The sequence below is a fragment of the Haemaphysalis longicornis genome, unplaced genomic scaffold, assembly GCF_048455015.1.
Source record: "Haemaphysalis longicornis isolate Haplotype H1 unplaced genomic scaffold, Haemaphysalis longicornis Haplotype H1 scaffold_1, whole genome shotgun sequence".
Classification (NCBI taxonomy): Eukaryota; Metazoa; Arthropoda; class Arachnida; order Ixodida; family Ixodidae; genus Haemaphysalis; species Haemaphysalis longicornis.
Genome location: NW_027526203.1, coordinates 64,473,777 through 64,490,255, shown reverse-complemented (window position 1 = coordinate 64,490,255; position 16,479 = coordinate 64,473,777).

Here is a 16,479-nt window from a genome sequence, read left to right as displayed (position 1 = left end):
GCTGGAGATTTGAGGGAAGGGGTCGTAAGGGCAAGCCCACATGGAATGTTCCAGAGTGGCACGTTGGCCGCATTGGGGACAGTTGGGAGACGGGAATGATGAGGGGTGGATGTGGTGCAGACGGGCTCTGCATGGGAAGGAGTCTGTCTGCAAGAGTCGCCAATAGCGGGTTTGGTGAGGTGTTAGGGAGGAATGGGCGGGGTATAAAGTACAACGAGAGAGTCGGTAGTGCTCCACAATGTCGTTGAACGTGATGAGGCGTTCTTTGGAGGAGTGCGCGCCATGTCGAGGGACGATGCCCACACCAGCCCGGAGCGTGAGATCGTGGGCAATGGCATGGGCAAGTTCGTTTCCTGGCAGGCCAGTGTGAGCCGGGGCCCACACCAACTCCACCATCTTTTGAGGCGGGTTACTCTGGATGATGCGGAGGGCTTCAGAAGAGATGGTCCCCCGTACAAAATGCAGCAGAGCAAGCTTGGAGTCCGTGACTACCTTGGGAGGGGTTGGACGTTGGGTGAGGGCCAGCGCAATGGCCGCTTCCTCCGCAGTCGTGGGGGAGGTAGTTAAGATGGTAAGCATGCTGAGGGGGGTGCAAGCGGAGTTACGCGTTACCACCAGAGCGTAGGCGTTGTGATGGCGGTATTCCGCCGCATCACAGTACACCGCTTCCGGCCATTTTGCCAGTTCCCGGTCCAAGGCGCGTGTACGGGCTTGGCGGCGCGCTGAATTGTAGACGGGGTGCATGTGTCGGGGGAGGGGCCTTGTGTATATGTTTTCCCGAATTTCAAGTGGAATATGCATGGCACTTTTAGCTTGTTCGGACAGCGGAATGCCTTGAGTAGCGAGAATAGACTTGCCCGTTTCTGTTAGTTCTAGGCGATTTCTCTGGGATGATAAATGGGCTTCCACTAATTCGGTCGCGGTGTTAAAAACTCCGAGCTGGAGCAGACGATCCGTCGATGCGTTAGGGGGTATCTGCAGGGCGACGCGGTAGACCTTGCGGATGAGGCCGTCGATCTTGTTCAGCTCGACCTTGGACGCTTGTATGTATGACAGAGTATAGAGGAGGCGGCTGATAAAAAAGGAGTGCACTAGGTGGAGTCGGTCCTTTTCATCTAGTCCATGGTGTCGGTTGGCTACCCGCCGAAGAAGTGCAATAATTTGGTCGACATGAGATCTGAGTTGTTCTATGAAGAAAGCATTGGATCGATTCTGCTGGATAAGTAGGCCGAGGATTCTGAGGCGGGAGACTTTAGGGACTGTATGGCCTTGTACCGTTATTTCAATTTGGGGATTTGTAGGAGCACGTGTACGAGGAGGGAGGATTAACAGCTCGGATTTGGAAGGGGAGCAGGTGAGTCCGGCCAAGGCTGCCTGAGAGCTGACCGCATCGGCGCCTGCTTGGAGAGTGCTTTCAATATGTCCATCATTACCTCCTGGTACCCAGAGTGTAATGTCATCCGCGTATATGCCAAAGCGAAGGTGCGGGATCTGTTTGAGAGATTTGGCAACAGGCAGGAGGACGAGATTGAAAAGCATAGGGGAGAGGACGGCCCTTTGGGGAGTACCTCGGCTGGCCAGATGGTATGGGCCGCTAGTGTGTGGGCCCAGGCGTATGGTGGCTGTTTGGTCACTCAGGAAAGCTCTGACATAGTTATACATCCTCAAACCGGGGGAAATGGCTGAGAGGCCGGCCATTATTGCCTCGTGAGTGACCATGTCGAAAGCTTTTTTAAGATCAAGCGCCAGCACAGCTGCATTGTCCACTTTGCTGGGAGGCTGGATAATTTCGTTAGATACTTGTAGTAGTAGATCTTGAGCAGAGAGTTTAGGTCTGAATCCAAGCATTTCTTGCGGAAGGGCTTCAGTTTGAATTACGTGGTGGGTACGTCTGGCTAGGATGACGTGTTCCAGCACTTTGCCAACGCAGGAGGTAAGCGAGATAAGGAGGTAAGCGAGGGCTACAGGTTGTGGGATATATGAGGGGTTCCTCGGGGGCCTTAGCCAGTCCTGGCGTAAGCCACCACGCTAGCTCCTGGCGTGTCAACCACGCGGGCTCCCATGGCTACGGCAGCCCAGCGAGGTTCGCCGATACGAGAACACAGTAGACAGTAGTGCCGAAGCACAGCCGTTTATTTGGGGAATCCCAAAGCATGCGAGCACAGGGCTCGACGGCGTTCACGAATCACGCCGTCCGGTTCGTGACCGCGAACGGGAGGCAGGCACTCACGGCGCGCGACAAACAAAGCTCCCACCTGAGACACAAGTATCCATCACCGCCGCGTTCCGCCGACCTCGCCCCGACCGGGTCTCCGACGAGACTTCCCTCGTCTCCCGCGCCGCCCGCGCGCCTATGCCCGCATAGATCGGTGGTGCCATCTCTCGGGGGACGCCGACGAAACAACGCAGCGCCGGACCGGTTTCAGCGCACAAGCGTCTCTCCCGAAGCGCGCGCTGGCTCGGGATCGCAGGTCGCGGTTCTCCACGATTCCCACACTCCTCCCCCCTAAAACTGGACGCCACTTGAGCTCGAGTGACGCCACGGTGCACCACACTCGTCACGTCTCAAGTCAGCAAAACAGCCACCGAACGCCACTCCACACCAAAGTTCGCCACACGATGCCGCCGTCGCGATGCTCGCCTCACAAACCCGCAAACACATTGCAATGGTTCCAAGTCTCTCGCGGTTGGGCAGCACAGCAGGTTGGCAGGCCCGGGGGTAGCCTGCAGCCGCAGCCGACGAACGCCGGGGTCGCGCCATGATGCGACCCCCACTCCCAGCTTGAGGTAGTAACAGGAACGGCCGCGCCCACTGCGGCTGCTGCGGCTGCCCGAGGGCTCGCGCCGCTCGCGTAGGCGCCAGATCCCGCCGCCTCCTGGGTTCCGTGGCCGCTTCGGCCGCAGGTCCTCCCGAACGGTTGGCTGCCGCCCGGCAGGCCGGAGCAGCAATTGGTGGTAGCTCCGCGGGCCGCGCTCGGCCCCGCCGGTGGTTCAGCAGGCCATCCTCGCTGTCCGTGGCAGTGGTGACTGGCGTTGCTCCCGGTTGTATCCGTTTGCAGGTCTCGCTCTCACCGTCCAGTTTAAACGATTCCCGAACTTGAAGTGGGGAGCAGCGGGACTCCGAAATCTCCTGTGACTGGCCGGAAACCTTATCGACGATCTCGCCAAATAGGGTAACAAAGATGCCCGAGGGGGCTACCCCTTGCACGTTCGCTTGCTCGCGGAATCACGAGTCCGGCAACTGGGCTCCAGCAGCCACCCCCGCCTGGAGGCAGCTCGCCTGACTATTACGAGGGTGTCGGCATCGAAACGCCCGTCCGAGCTATTTCGGCCTGGTGCGTTGGTCGGCAAAGCTGCGTCAGCATCCAGCAGGCGGGCTCCTGCAACTCACTCGCAGCAATACAAGCTGCCGTAGAGCCAGCGCCAACCGCAATACCAGCGGCTTACGGGCGCAAATCACCGGTATAGGTCGCCTGAGAGTCCGTCTCTTACTAAGACTGGCGATCTCTCGCGACCAACGAGCCCGCTGCCGAGCCGCGCGAAGCTCTTACTGCCTAAACGCAATCTCGAGCGGAGACCTCACGGCATCGAGACGCACGCACTGCGGAAGCGCGGAGACAACGGTCCCATTGCTCCCGCTTCCCCCCGCAGCGAGAGGAGACTGATTCTTCAGCGATCCCCCTCGCTCTTTGTCAGGCGTCAAATCGGCAAACACTCCGCCTCGGACTCGAAGCGCAGTAGCGGCGGGCTCATCGTGCGGCTTGAGAACTCCCAAACACCGCACCCTCGCTCGGTAGTGTCCGCCGCGCCTGCGGGAAACTTCAACCGGCGCCGCCGGCGCGGCTGCGCGGAGACGGCGCTACGAGGAAGGCGACCCGCCGCCATGTTGGAACAAGGCCTACGCACCTCCCGTCTCGCAAGCGGGCCGCGACTGCGGTGCTCGGAGGTATCCTACTGACTCACCGCCTGGTGCGGGTAGGAAGGTTTACGCATTTGCCGTCACGGCTGTCTCGGGCATCATAACTGTCTGCCTGCAACCGACTGGCGCGAGGCGTTTCGTCCGAAGTCTTCCGGACAAAGGGTAGCGGGCTACGACTGCAGCAACGCATTTCTCGGAGAGCTAGCAACCTCGAATTCGTCCGAATACGAGCCCCACGTTCGGGCGCCATGTGGGATATATGAGGGGTTCCTCGGGGGCCTTAGCCAGTCCTGGCGTAAGCCACCACGCTAGCTCCTGGCGTGTCAACCACGCGGGCTCCCATGGCTACGGCAGCCCAGCGAGGTTCGCCGATACGAGAACACAGTAGACAGTAGTGCCGAAGCACAGCCGTTTATTTGGGGAATCCCAAAGCATGCGAGCACAGGGCTCGACGGCGTTCACGAATCACGCCGTCCGGTTCGTGACCGCGAACGGGAGGCAGGCACTCACGGCGCGCGACAAACAAAGCTCCCACCTGAGACACAAGTATCCATCACCGCCGCGTTCCGCCGACCTCGCCCCGACCGGGTCTCCGACGAGACTTCCCTCGTCTCCCGCGCCGCCCGCGCGCCTATGCCCGCATAGATCGGTGGTGCCATCTCTCGGGGGACGCCGACGAAACAACGCAGCGCCGGACCGGTTTCAGCGCACAAGCGTCTCTCCCGAAGCGCGCGCTGGCTCGGGATCGCAGGTCGCGGTTCTCCACGATTCCCACAAGGTTTGCCGGGTTTCGGGATGAAAGAAATTGCTGCTGTACGCCAGTCTGGGGGGAGAGTGCCACTTCGCCAGTAGTGATTGTAGTATTCGATTAGTTGTGTTATGGAGGCGTCATGTAGGTTGCGGAGCATCTTGTTGGTGACAGAGTCGGGACCGGGAGCTGAACCAGGTTTGATGGTTTGAAGAGCCGTCGTGACTTCTGCTTCGGTGATGTCAGCGTCCAGTTGGTCGTTATCTTCTCCGCGATAGGCTGGGAGTTGTGTTTTTGGTCCTTCCGGTATGTATAGGGAGCGAAGCTGGGTCATGATTTCGGAGAGGGAGCCAGGAGTATTGTGCATGAGTTTCTGTAGTTTTTGAAACTGGGCCGTGCGTGTGTTCCCAGGGTTGAGTAGGTGCCGTATGAGGGTCCAAGTTTTGCGCATACTGAGCGCTCCCCGCGTCTGGTCACAAATTTGATGCCACTGTGCTTGGGCCAACTGTTTGGTATATTCCTGTATAGCGTTATCGAGTTCAGCAAGTTTACGGCGGAGGGCCCGGTTTGTCTTGTTACGCAGCCAACGGTTTTGTATGCTGTGGTAAGCCTGCCACAGGTGCTGAAGGCGGGAGTCGACTCTGTCAGAGGGGATATCCGGGTCAAGGCGGGCGCTGGCTGCTTGGGTGTCTTGTAAGAGTTGCTTAACCCAAGTTGTGTAGTTGTCCGCAGCCGTAGGTGTTGCAAGTTGAGGGTGGGATCTGATTTGGCGGAACTTGTCCCAATTCGTAACGTGAGTATGCCGGCATGGGGGGGTGTACTGCTTGGCGATGGAGACATCCGATTGTAGAATGTAGTGGTCACTACCCAAGGTGTATTCGGTGCAGGTCCATTGCAGCTGTTCGACATCCTTGGATAGGGTTAAATCGGGGGCAGTGTTCCTCTGCACACTCGTACCCAGACGGGTGGCCGTGTAAGGATCTGATTCCGGAGTGAAATTACCTTTTCGAATTTGTTCCCACAATAGGCGACTTTTTCTAGTGAAGATGCTATTGTCACCCTTGCGGCGAGGGAGCACTTCAATGACAATATGTGGGATTGTTGTCTCGGTGAGGGATATCTGATTGACTACTAGGTTGCGTTGGACTAGAATGGCTGTAACATGGTGACCAGTGTCTTGAAGGCTTTGGTAACCCGGCAGTTTGATTGCTATCCCAGTTTCTTGAAGAGCGATTATATCAGGGGCTTTGTCTTGGGATTGGGTGAGGAGCAATAGGGAGTTTCTCTTTTTCTTGTAGCCCCGGCAATTCCATTGCCAGATACGGAGCATGCTAGAAGTCTTGCGAGGGGTCATCAGGAAGATCAGGGAGAGGTTGCGAGCTTGCGGATGGGACCAAAAGGGCGGCAAAAGTAGTTTTGATTTCACGGAATTGTGTGAGGCAGGCGTGTATCTCTGTCTTTAAGGCTTCTGCCATTGCCTGTGTGGTAGCTTGGTTAGTCAATAGGGTTTGATGGAGGTGGATGTACTCAGCTTTTTGCTCGGATAAAGCGTTATGGCAAGTACGTTTAACGGCTGCAATCTGGTCGACGAGGGAAAGTTGGCTGTCGTCAATGGGAGCAGTCGATTCTGTTGCCCGTCTCTTGGAGGGAGGCAATGTGTTGGAGTCTACCGACATTGATGGGGGAGGAGGAGGCAACTGGGTAGAGCTTTGTGTGGAAGAGTGGGGAGGAGGGGTGTTAATTGGCATTGTGGAGGGCTGAGCGGCATGTTTGAGGGAAAAGTTTTCTTGTCTTAACATGGCATTTTCCTTGCGAAGTTGTGCCAATTCTTGTCGAATTGTTCGTAGTTCTTGAAGAAAAAGGTTAGGAATGTTGGGGGGATTGTGCAGCGAGCTAGAGAGAGAGGAATGCTGGGTGCTCACCTTGGTGGCTTCAGCATTCGGGTTGCGGGGTGGCTGGTTGGCCTTGTTCTTCGAGTCTTACTGCTTCGTGGGCTTCCCGGATTGTGAAGCTGTCGCTGAATCGGTGAGGCCCCACCCGTTGAAATCCGGGCTGCAGCGGTGACTTGAGCGTATGTGGGGGCTTGTCGTCGTGGTTGAAAGCGCCTCGGGCATTCAGCAGAGCCCGTTAAGTGAGCGCCCCCGCACACAATGCCCTTGGGAGTACACTCGTGGGGGTCCGATGGGTTGACGAGTCCGCATTGTACGCAGCGAGACGGTGGCTGGGTAGTAGGACAGACGTCCTTGCGGTGGCCGGTGTGCCAGCACGTGGTGCAGGCTTCCGTTTTTCGCTTGAAAGGCTTGCAGCGGTAGGTAACAGCACGATATCGCACCCAAAACGGAACGGTCGTGCCTTCGAAGAGGATTTGTACAATGTTTGAAGAGTTCAGTCTCTTCGCGTCCAGAATACCTAGATCGGGATTATAGTGCATGAGGTTGGGCTGGATTTGCTCTGCCGTGTCTGTGCTGGGAATATTGAAGATTACTCCTAGTGCCGTGTTGGACGGTGCAGAAACGTGGGCAGCGACTGGGTATTGTTGCCCGTTGTGGTTGATGGCCGTGATGCCGGTGTATCGTGTGGCTCGTTCCTCGTGAGGGGTGCTGATGATTATGAAGTTGGCTCTAGCTTGGATGCGGACTTGATCCTCATCATTGTGGGTGAGTCCTGCAGCTTGTGATGATACCAGCAAGCGTAGCCGCGGCGATGGAGACGACGGCCAGTCCGCCTCGCGGGCGGAGGTATAACTTTGATGTCATTTTCCGGCAAAAGAGTGACGGGAGGCTTACTGTATTTGGGTTTGCGGCGGCGGTGTTGTTGCCCGGCGTCCCTGGGTGTCGTTGAGGCTCGTGAACTGGCGGCAGGAGTGCGATTGTCTGCGGTCGGGGTCCTGCGTTGAAGGCGGCGGTGTAGTGTAAGGCACCCGGTTTGTTGGAGTTCGGTTGGGTCGACGTCGATACCTTCGACGGCGTACTCCATTTCGGCGACGAAGGAAGAGCGAGGAGTTGCTTCAGTAGGAGGGGTAGATGCCGGAAGGCATACGTGGTGGGGCGCGTCGAGGCGGCGGGGAGGCGTCCGCCCCGCCAAGCCTAATGGTGAGGCTTAGCAGTGGAATTGGCGTGGCGCAAATTGAAAAACCGTATAAAATCCGCTGGGAACGTCCGATGGTCACAACTGTGGTGTCAGCAGAGTCCTCGGAACGTTGGGAAGTTCGCACATCACATGGAAAGGAATAACTGGTAAAAGATCGCATGGAGAACGGCAAAAATATCGGAGCCGAGGTGAGCCCGGGGTATCTGCGGTGGCCCCCTGGCGGCGCTCCTTCTGCAGCGCGGATTAAGCATATTAGTCGCCCCCTTTGGGCTTACAACGAAATAAAAGATTTTAAAGTAATCCTGCCACATAGTGCCTACCTGCCACATCCTACCACAATCCTACCACAATGGAGAAGGATTTATTCGGTTGAACTCGCGTATGAGAAGGCATATAAAGGCCACATAGGTGTGATTCTCAGAAGAGAAACGCTTGTACAGCCTGCCTGCGGGGCAAACCTTTCTCAAGATCAGCGTGTTTCGCTTCAAAAGAAAACGTAATATATATTGTTGACTCCACAAAAGAGGAGGCTTTGTCTGCAAATATATCAGACTTTGAGCGATGTTTCCGCGCGGGGTATTCCATCCATGTGAATGCACTTGCATGCAACTGCAGAACTACTAACTGGACCACACGGGAGTTACATATAGGTCTTTGATCCGAATGTGATGCTCCATACATGTACCGGTATGAAATTCACGTTTGTTGGGGTATAGCGAAAGTGCGGACGTTAATCAGTGCCCGCTTCGCCGAGAAACTTTTGGGCTTCCAGTTGTAGCCCAGTACGTTAGTTGCATATAAGTAAACACGCCCCCCAAAAGAAACTCATCACGAGGAGGCTATCACAAGAAATTCCTTTGGGCAGGGATGGGATGCGGAGGGGTAAGCAGAACATCTAATAGGCGTATCGGAATAAATTACGGAATATTCATATTCGCGTATTTTTTTTCTCTCCACGCCAACGGGTTCAGTAGGAGACCTCCGTTAGGAAAGAATATTAGTGCTTTTATTACTGTCAACACTTTTGCAACAAAAGTCACCGGAGAAAAAATTTAGTTCCCTGAGTACACCCCTCACTGGTCCGGAGTGACCGCAATCACAACGGATGGGATAAATAAAGTTTGTCCTCCTTCTGCTCCTCCCCGAACGCGATTTTTTTTTCCTGTGTACATATTGTTCCAACTTTGATTGCGGCACGTCTTAGCTCTATTTTTCTTTGCTTTTCAGTGGCTTAGACAACAATTTCATTGTTTCTTTTGCAAGAAGAGGCGGTGATATTATGCTATCCAAATGCTCGCGAAACATTTGGGAACATTAACACCTACAAGTGTCCGCGCCCGATATGTGGTTATATGTATTTAATTCGGCGGTATAAGCACGTGGAATATTAGATGAAGCAGAGTAGAACCGCTGGGTGATCAATCTACAATGCTATAACTGTGATTGGGGGCCCTCTTTGTTACCAAATTCAGAGCGCAATTATGTGTATTGACCGCCTATAACCAGCCTACTAACAAGCGGATCGTACACCACGGCAGCATGTAATCCGCTCGCTTAATGTGGGCCTTTCAAGATTCAGTAACCATGCTCGGTATCTGCGAAAAAAAATTAAAGCCGTTCCACTCAATGTGAAAACGGACGGGAGTGCAGAGCAGTGATTCTCCATAATGGACTGTAGCGCCGTTATCCGCTCACTGCCATCACCCAAGAAATTCAAATTTCCCGCCTTCGCAGGGCTCGCGTGCCCCCTGCCTGAAACTGCGCCAGCGGGAGTTCTGTTCTTTTTTGTGCTTGCTTTTTCTCCCGCGTGCCGGCGTTGCACTGCCACTTTTTTTCGCTTACTATCGTAAAATTGGGCCCATCTCCCCGCGAGGGGGACTCGAGTAAATACGTCGCATAGGGGGTGGGTGTATTGCGTTAACGTTTAGTGTTTGGGGAGTTGGTGGTAGTGAATGCGTTGTATCAGCAGCTTCTTGACGAAGACGTAGTTTGAATGAGTCAAGGATATAAGGCGCGTTCGTAGCGTCCCATTCTGTGTCGGCTTTGTGGCGCAGTGGGCAGAGCACCATGTACATTGCGTTCCGCCCGCAGGGTCGAGGGATCGAAACAGGCGCCGGATAGTATTTTTTTGATATAGTGTAAGGGGAGGGGTGCGGACTACGACTACGGACGTCAACGCGGGTGACATCGTGAGTTACTGAAATGCTCTGCATTTAAAAGAACAGAGGAGGAGAATCCGCGGGAGAATGCAGAGCCTTGAACACATGCTTCCCAGTTGTGCTAGCCTGCGGCTCGGCAGCGAGGCGACAGCATTTTATCAGTGCCCCGTTTTATTTGGAGGCTTCCCCCGACTGTATAACACTTTGCATGACTTTGCTGCACTATGTAGTACATATACGTGCAAATAACTTTATAACAAACGTTTTTTGCTAAGTTGCGTTCACTGGCGCTGAAGGCGGTCGGCGCGGCGGGACCGACCCAGAGTTGCGCGTGTATGCCGCGGCCAGCGCTGCGCTCGCGCGGGAAACTTCGCTGTCCGGAGCCTATACAGCTTGTGCAAAATCAGCGAAGGTATCGTGGCACCAGCGAAACTCGCCCGAAGCTCTCGGTCGCATGAGCAGTCAATAACAAATAATTTTCGAAGCCTCACGGAGAGCTTTCCCCACACTTGTTTACCCGTGCTGGCTGTTAAGTAATCGCGCCAGTCGCATGTCCTCTGTGGAGGTGAAAAGGTCGGGGTGACCGCCCCGCTAACGCCTCTTGGCGGCTAGAGAAGCAGAACGGTGCATGTAAGAGCTCGCTCATACTCTACATGCTAGCCAAAGCTTCCTCCTCGGCTTTCTGTGCGACCACCCCCACCCTCCTTTCTAGCCGTCGATCGGAAATAAAAAGCGCTCTCATAGCGCGCTAATCATATGGGCCCCTGGCCATGAAACTCTATAGGCAATCGACAGGCTCACGCCTGGGCTCGCGCCTCCCTTCCCCGAGCTGATAGCCCCCAAGCAGAGTTTCCTGTTCCTGTTATGCCCACATATTCCGAAATTCTAAGCTACTACAAAGCAACCCGAATTAAATTCCCACATGCTCATCCCAAGTTGCAAAGACAGGATCAAACAGCACTCCGCTCAATCCAAACGAACACCTTCCCTCACCTCTCCCGTCTACACAAACTGTACCCAACCCAATACCCGAAGCTGTGCCCCAAGTGCAACCAAGCAGCCACCCTCTACCATACGGCAGCAGGGTGCCACAAAATTCACAAACACCCTCTAACAGAGGAGCAGTGGAGTGAGGCACTGTGTAGCGCCGACTATCCGATGAGCAGTGCCGAACGATCGCCAGAGCAGCCACCGGCGCCCTGGAGACTGGAGCCCTGGACTAGGGGCACCCACCACGTCCAACTACCCAACAAACATAATAAAGTTATTTCTCTCTCTCTCTCTCCCCAAACATACTCGCGCCTGCGCCCAGCGGCTCGCGTACGCCTTACGTCCGCCAACATGACACACTGGAAACCATTTTTTTGAAATTCATTGCGAAGAAAATAAACAAGCTGCGCTCTCATGATGGTCAGAGCCACCGACCGAAAACAGGACATGAAGAGTAGGAAAGACACAAGCGCTGTTTAATAACTGAAGGTTTTTAGGAAAACACCTTATTCAAGCAAAATAGTGAGATCAAAAACCAAAACTACGAACAGACCGCCCCCAAAGGTTACCTCACACAAACACTCATACATATGACTTGTCCAAGAAGGGAACTTCATCATCGGGTGGCGCGTTCAGTGTCGTTTCTACTTAGGACCATATTTAATGTAAAGGCTTCACCGTCCCTGAGCACGAACGTTTTTGAGAGCTTGAAGACTTCCAGGCGGAATTCATAAATTAGCAACAAATGGACCATAAAATTAATGTCAAGACACTTGAAATTTAACTTACTTTGAATGTTCACGGCTCCAGCTTTAATGCCAGCAGGAGCTGGACAATCGTTATGAAGCACAAGGAATTTTGGTGGTACAGCTGCGTGCGTCAAATAAAATGCATTCAGCCTGGTACGTGGTGTCATGTCTTTTGCATCCTCGTGGTAGAATCGGCGTTAATTTTTTTTTTTAATATTCTTACATAAACTTACGCGCGCGTTGAAATAGGGGGCGTGCTGATTCGTGCAAATACGGTAATACAAAAATGCGGCGCCATCGTTTCATTCCGCCGGCACGGACGAAATGTTGTATGGCCGGCCCCCATTTCGGAGTTCAAAACTCGACGAGGTGAACTAGCAGCCGCGAATGATGAGGATATTTCTTGTTGCCACTTTTTTTAGTCATCCAAGCCTGACGTACTTCTGCGGGCATGCAAGAAGTGGAAATATTCTCATTGCGCGGCCCAAATTTTTACATGCTGAATGTGCTCGTTGTCTTCTCGGCAACCTGCTCGTCGGCAACCTGCAGCCCGCGGGGCAGGATTATTCGGTCCACTGCACGCCGTCACAACCCCCACCTCTACCGCTGATTGATTGATTGATTGATTGATTGATTGATTGATTGATTGATTGATTGATTGATTGATTGATTGATTGATTGATTGATTGATTGATTGATTGATTGATTGATTGATTGATTGATTGATTGTAGGGTTTAACTCGCCGACTCAACGCAGCCGATGAGGCGCGCCGTAGTGGAGGGCTCAGGAATAATTTCGACCACCTGGGGATCTTTAAAGGAACACTGAAGTAATTTGTAAACATTGCTGGATTACTAGCGCAAATTGTAGTCCGGAGTCCACAAGTCATGTTTCGACCCCTCCGAGTGCATTTACGCGAATTTATTTAGTAGAAAAATCAATTCGAAAATGTTGTCCTCCTTTCTGCATCCTCGCCCATTTTCTGTGGCGTTTTCGTGTGCCGTCAGGAGGAGATGACTTGGATTGAGTGAGCTAGTGCACGGCTCGCCAACCTTCCTGCAGAGTCAGTCGAACCAGCGTTTAGTGCGTTTTCCGCCGACGGGTCGTCGCAATTCGTTCGCTCATTTATTGATTAATTGTAGGGTTTAACGCGCCGGCGCAACGCAGGCGATGAGGTGCACCGTAGTGGAGGGCTCCAGATTAATTTTGACCACCTGGGGATCTCTAATGTGCGCCGAAATCTTGTACACATGGGCGTTTTTGCTTTTCGCCTCCATTAGAAAAGCGGCCGCCCCGGCCTCGCGACCTGCGACCTCGCGCTCAGCAGCGAATTCGTTCGCTCAGTTGAAACGAAGGCACGACACGTTCGTGAATGGAAAAATGTGTCTTTCTTCACTTTGTTAGTTTGTACACTGTATCTAGCTCCAAGTCAAGGTCACTCCACACAAGCGCTGCACAAGCGCACATGCGACGCTTCGCTGTCTGGAACGCCAGTAGGAAAATCTAAGGCCACTTGAAGGCGGGAGAAGAGTCAGTGAGAAGAGTCAGCGGGAGAAGAATCCGCAAATCCAACGATACGAAACGGTCAGTCTCGCCAGTCTCTCACCAGGAGTCTCAACGACGGAGCAGGTCACGTACAAAAAAGAACAAGGCTTCTCAACCGCAGTCTTCAGAAGCCTGCTCACTACCAATACCGGAACAGATGCTCGTCCAACGTGATGCCAAAATCAAATTCGAGAATTCAAAAGAATGACAGAATGCTTTTAATGGCATCAGCGAATTACGGGGACAGTTTAACTGCCTGAGAAACGACTTGCAACAGGTAGCCGACCAAATGCGCCAATTGCTCCAAATGGTCGACCCGGAGGTTGTTAATGCAAGAGGAAGCAGACCCTCTAAATGACGCTTTCGTCGCTTGCCGTTGCCAATCGGTTGATCATACAATGGAATTGCCGCAGCATCACGCAAAATGGACCTCTGCTTAAGTATCAGATATCTACGACGCGGCCTCTTACTTTGCTTTTACAAGAAACTAGGGGACCGTATAAAATGCCTGACTACACTACCTTTATGGGCGCGAAAATTGCTCATGCTTCCAAAGATCCGGCAAAACCAAAAACCGCCATTGGACAAGCTGCGGTACTGGTTCATAAGTCTTGCCAGGCCATGCAACATAGGTGGTATGCCGCTGGCAACTGTAATAGGGAGGTTATAGTCGTTCGAATCCAACCTCCGGGAGGCAAACCCATGCTTGTCGTCTCTGTTTACTACAGGCCACAATGCGATTCTGAAACTACAGACACCCACGACTGGATAACTCACCTCTTTTCGCTGAAGTTTTCTGGTCCAATAATTGATCTGATTGTAGGGTTTAACGCGCCGACGCAGCGCAGGCGATGAGGCGCGCCGTTGTGGAGGGCTCCGGATTAATTTTGACCACCTGGGGATCTTTAACGTGCGCTGAAATCTCGTACACACGGGCGTTTTTGCTTTTCGCCTCCATCAGAAAAGCGGCCGCCGCGGCCGGGAATCGAACCCGCGACCTCGTTCTCAGCAGCGCAACGCCTTAGCCACTGAGCCACCGCGGCGGGCTTGGTCCAATAATTACTGGAGGAGACTTTAAAGGAGTACTGACACGAAATTTCTCGCTTTCAGTTTTTATGCTGTAAAGAATACCTATTGGCCCAGTAATTACGAAAATCGAACCGAAAGCCGTCAGCCGCAAACGCAGAATTAATTATAGCCCGTTTATTGCAACCAGTTTCAAATTTGGTCGCCACGCGGGAAAATGGCCGTTCGAAGGCCAGCCTGCAAGCGGACCAGCCTTAAGTCACGGTCTCACCCGTGACGTCAGGGACGTTCGCCATAGAGTAGCTAGTCAAAAACTCTATGACCGTCGCCGCATCGTCTGCTACGATTGCACATGGTCCACACTTGCCCGCGCAGTCGACATGTCGTCTGAATCGTCAGACTCGGATGAGTCGCTGCCACCCGGCAGACAGAACTTTATTTGGCCAGGCGATTAGGCCGGCGATGTCTTCGCCGTCGTCCGTTTTTTAATATTGCCGCGAACCATACATTGGGTTTGTTTATTTGTGTATTGCTTTTACCGGCCGGCTGCGCCGGTCTGTGTTATCTCTGCGCCAAGGGAAGCGCGTGTTCCATTCTTTCTTTCTGTGCCGCATGTGTTATCTGTTGTGATAGGGAGAGCATTCCGATCTAACGTGAACAGCCCAGAATAATCTTCTTGGATCTACTATGTTCTCGATGTGAATGGACGTTTCGAGAACCACGCGCCCCGAAAGATAAAAAATTCCCCCGCATTTCCCCGAGGGGGAGAATGTGAAAGTGCGAATGCACGGTTGTCGGCCCGCTTGCGGCGCTTGCGCTCGGCCCCCGCAGCCCACCGCCTCGCCGCCTTCTCTTCCATCTCTTCCATCGGGTTTGTAGTATCACGTGTACACCACGCAGTTATCAAGCCGCTATAACGCCGCTGAGTCGCCAACGCACGCCGCTGACGACGTAGTTTGAATGCGTTAAAGATATAAGGCGCGTTACTCACACTGATATCAGCGTGGCGTCCGTGGCTTAGTCGGTAGAGCGTCGCGCTGCGGCCGCAAAGTCCTCGGATCGAAACCTGGCGCCGGATGCTGTTTCTTTTTTAAATATAGAGGAGCACTGCGGACGCCGCCGCCGCCGCCGCCGGCGGTGGATGGTTTGGGGTCGCTTATAAAGTGCATTCGCACTTAAAAGCCTGCAGTGCGGACGCCGGAGCATTCCATTCGACGACACTCGCCTGTGCAAGTCACTTTGTTGACCGCTGCTTCGCCGCCTCTGTATTCTTTTGAGTTGTTAGGGGAGCGCAAGTTCGCTCCAATGAACGTGTTTCTCATTCCAGACAACTGCATCGTCCTTGTCTTCGTGACATCTGGTGGAGGTGCGGGGTACGCACCCTTAATGCCCACTACAACCTCTGGAAGCCGCCAAGCCAGTCCAACAAGAGCCAGCCTCCGCCTGCAAGATTTACCACCCGAGTTCGGTCTACTACCGGAGAAGACGAAGAAGAAAGACGTCGCAACCAGCACCATGCTCAACCAAGCCAATCCTCCTGTCGTTCTGCAGCAGCCACGGGAACCGCCATCATTCCGAGGAGCCCCCGCAGAAGACCCAGAAGAATGGTTGGAGAAACTGGAGCGCGTCCGAAAATTCAACAGGTGGGACGACGCAGAAACGTTCCGGTACGTTTTCTTTTACTTGGAAGATTCGGCTCGCACTTGGTTCGAGAACCACGAGAGCTCCTTGACAAACTGGGCTCAGTTCAAAAGCCGGTTCACTAAGACCTTCACTACCGTGGTCCGAAAAGAACGCGCAGCGCTTTTACTTGAAACTCGAACGCAGCACCCCAACGAAGGGGTAGTCATCTTTGTTGAGGAGATGAAGAGGTTGTTTCGACGTGCGGATCCGGAGGTGACAGAAGAAAAGAAACTAAGGTTTCTCATGCGAGGGGTAAAGCAGGAGCTTTTGCTTGCCTTGTCCGCAATCCTCCCAAGACGGTGGACGAATTCGCGTCTGAGGCGGCCGCGATGGAGAAGACGCTGGAAGTTCGAACGAGGCAGTACGATCGCCCGGTCAACGTGCTGGTTTCCGAGACGATCGGTGCCGGGGCTACAAGCTCCGACACACTGCGTGAGACCATCCGAGCAGTGGTCAGGGAGGAGCTTAGGAAGCTTTTTCCGACGACGCCACAACCTCAAGTGGCTTCCCTGACTGACGTCATCCGCGAAGAAGTTCAACACGCTTTGGGCACTCCTATGCCACCCGAG